The sequence below is a fragment of the Tupaia chinensis genome, unplaced genomic scaffold (assembly GCF_000334495.1).
Source record: "Tupaia chinensis unplaced genomic scaffold, TupChi_1.0 Scaffold000251_1, whole genome shotgun sequence".
Taxonomy (NCBI): Eukaryota; Metazoa; Chordata; class Mammalia; order Scandentia; family Tupaiidae; genus Tupaia; species Tupaia belangeri.
The window spans coordinates 1,478,423-1,481,316 of record NW_006159731.1 but is presented as its reverse complement, the minus strand read 5'-3'; the positions used below and the strand labels follow the sequence as shown (position 1 = coordinate 1,481,316).

Below are 2,894 nucleotides of genomic sequence, written 5' to 3'. Positions count from 1 at the left end.
ATAACCAGAAAACACAGGGAACTCAAGTGGCTTATCCAGAAGAAAATTATTAACCCAATTAAAATATGGGAAAATGAGCTGAATAACTCTCTAAGGAAGACATATGAACAGCAAAACAACATATGAAAAAAGGCTCAACATCTCTCATCATAAGGGAGATGCAGATCAAAACTACAATGATATATTACCTAATCCCAGTAAGAATGTCAAAGGTTAAAAATAAAAAAGAAAAAGAAAAAGAGAAAATGATAAGTGCTGGTGGGAATGTGGTGAAAGGGGAACTCTCCTACACTGCTGGTGGGACTGTAAATTGGTCCAACCACTGTGTAAAACAATATGGAGGTTCCTCAAAGACCTTCAACTATAATTACCATATGATCCAGCAATTTCACTCCTGGGTATCTACCCAAAGGATAGGAGAACACTCAGTTGGAAAAGTGCTTGCACATCTGTATTTATTGTGACATTATTCATGATTGCTAAGACATGGAACCAACAGGTTGAAAAAGTGTGGCACATATACTACATGGAATACTATTTAGCCATGACAAATAACAAGACCCTGACATTTGATAGAAAGTGGACAAATATGGAAGATTTATTGCTGAATGAAGCAAGTCAGCCTATGAAACAGAGATATTGTATGTCTCCACTTAACATATACTGACTGTCTGCACTCTATGGTAGAGACTGAAATACTGGAGGACATAAAAGTATTGAAAATTTTTATAGACATAGGGACAAAGTAGACAGAGAGTGGGAGAGGGGAAGAGTGTAGGAAAAGAAATTTGGGGGAAAATAGAGAAGTAAGACATTTGTGGGACACAGTATGGTTTACTACCTGTTGATGATGTTTATAGTATTCTCAACTGAGCTGGTGTGAGGTGTATATCATGCTGAGTAAAGTCTCTTTACAATCTAAATGATGTATAGCAATTGAATATATAAATAATAATTTTAAAAATTTAAGAAATAAAAAAGAAAATCATGTCAAGCACATGTGCATATGTGCCCAAAATCCCTAGAGAATAAAAGAGAAGAGACTACAGTGTGGCTAACTCCCATTAGAGAGTGATTTCTCACTTTCTCTCTCTCTGTCTCTCTCCAGAGAGTGCATGTGCCCTATGGTAAAAACCTAGAGGAAAAAAAGTGTATCTCTACACACACATACACACACACACACACACACACACACCTACATATACTCACATATGTAATATGTATATATACTTCTTAAAAATATTAAAAGTAACACATAAGAAAAATAAAAAATACCTAGCCAGGGCTCCATCACCAGGAGACAGCACCTACTAACATCTTAGGGCCAAGATTCACAGTATCCTACAAATCTAAAATCACTATGGAGAAGACCTTTCTTTTTCTAGAACTATTTATAGAATTATACTGTAGACATGGCTTGTGAATTGCATTTTTCCCCTTACTATATCATAAATTTTTGCGAATTATTCTCTGAAATAAACAAAACCTTGACATAGCAAAAATTTAAAAAAAGTTATCATAGGGCTAAAAATAAGACAGACTATAATATGAGTGAATAGTTCCACAAATTTAATAGTGTCTTCTTCCACAGTCAGATTAGAGAAAAGGGATCCAAAGAGGCTAATCTGAAAATTGAACTCAGACCATATATCTAATGGTCACAAATTTGTCTTCTTTGTAGTTATATCATTACGTCAATAGAAATGGTAAATTTTGTCATGATTTCCAATAGACCATAACCACCAGGGGTTCCTCTACCCCTCCCCTCTGACCACCACAAGACTTCTTTCTAAGAGTTTTTATTGTTGCTCAAGTTTCACCTAAACTGCAAAACATCATAGTAGGTAGCTACAGAAAGTATTTGAGGGGGCCAGCAGTTAGCATAACGGCTATGTCGCTGGACTCCCACGTAGTCAACCGTGGTTCAAGTCCTGGACCCGGTGGCTTAAACTCAAGCTGGGCGTGTGTGCGTGCATGCCCAAGATCCTGAGAGGAGAATGGAGGAGAAGGGATTGCGGCGTGGCCATCCCCTCTGAGGGGTGATTTCTCACTTTCTATCTCTCTGTCTCTCTCTGTCTGGCGAGTGCACGCACCCTATAGCAAAAACCTCTCCAAAAAAAAAAGAAAAGAAAAAAAAAAGAAAGTATTTGAGGAAAATATGGAATCTTGAACTTTTGGATATTGGAATTCAACTTTTTTAAAGGTATAAAGCTGGAGTAGGAAAAGTATTCAGTGTCAAATTGTGCAGGGTCCAGCATGAAGGATCAGATGCACCTCCACCTCTGGTGCATTGTTTTTGTTTGTTTGTCCAGCTTATTATAATTTTAATTGACATACAATAGTTGGACATATTTATGGGATATAGTGTGATTTTTTGATATATTATTATAATGATTAGTGATCAAAGCAGGGTAATAAGTCTATCTACCAACTCCAATACTTATCATTACTCTGTGAACAATTTAGAAAAAATATATAGCATGCTTCATGAATTTTGCATGTTATCTTTGGTCAGGGGCCATGATTATCTTCTACGTATCAATCCAATTTTTCTATCTGTATTGCCAAAGAAGGCATGATGAATGTTTTAGTTAACATGTTCCACTCTTGGACCTTTGAGCAAATAACTTAAATTCTTTCATCTAAATTTTCCAAATCTATAAAACATATGTACCACATTTCTCAGTACCTGCTCACACACAATATCCATAGAGGACATAAGGGTTTTTAAAAACAGATTTTTATTCATTTAGTCTGAAATTGACCAGAAGGAAGATTGGAAAGCTGAGCTGATAAATAGTGTGAGAGCCTAGTTGGGTTGCAGTAGGAAGCTGGTACAAGAGTGAAATTCCCTGCATGTAACTGTGAAATATCCACCTGCTCTTCAGGGTTAG

The 2,894-nt window shown here is 36.4% G+C and overlaps 1 non-coding gene across 1 annotated transcript; it reads right to left on the bottom strand.

Annotated features, from left to right (window-relative positions):
• Positions 1-2,469: 2,469 nt before the first annotated feature.
• LOC114007903 (U6 spliceosomal RNA) lies at positions 2,470-2,575 on the bottom strand. Its single transcript, XR_003549477.1, has one exon. It is a non-coding gene; the product is annotated as a U6 spliceosomal RNA (small nuclear RNA).
• Between the last annotated feature and the right edge of the window lie 319 nt (positions 2,576-2,894).